We start from the raw sequence: 374 nt of genomic DNA, 5'->3' as shown, positions 1-374 counted from the left end.
AATACTTACAAATGATTACTATGCATTACTATAATATGTTTATATCCTAAATAGTCACTGATTCACTGTTATTATTTTAATAAATCATCAATGAAATTATCTTTGCTATAATTACCGATAAAAATTTCTAATATCACCACCATCACATATCCATTTTAATCAAAATTACCATATTATCATTATCAATAAATCCTTATTCATTTTTATCCTAAAAAAACATTCATTATGAAAACAATACACACATTCTAAATATACCAATATAATAAAAAATCGATGTTAATATCATCATCTTCGTTTTGAATTTCCTTGAAATTGCTGATCATTAGATTACTATCACCAAGAAGAGTGATATCATCATTATTCAGAACCCAAAA

This window comes from Penaeus monodon, chromosome 28, assembly GCF_015228065.2.
Source record: "Penaeus monodon isolate SGIC_2016 chromosome 28, NSTDA_Pmon_1, whole genome shotgun sequence".
Classification (NCBI taxonomy): Eukaryota; Metazoa; Arthropoda; class Malacostraca; order Decapoda; family Penaeidae; genus Penaeus; species Penaeus monodon.
Note: the sequence above shows the minus strand (reverse complement) of the source record.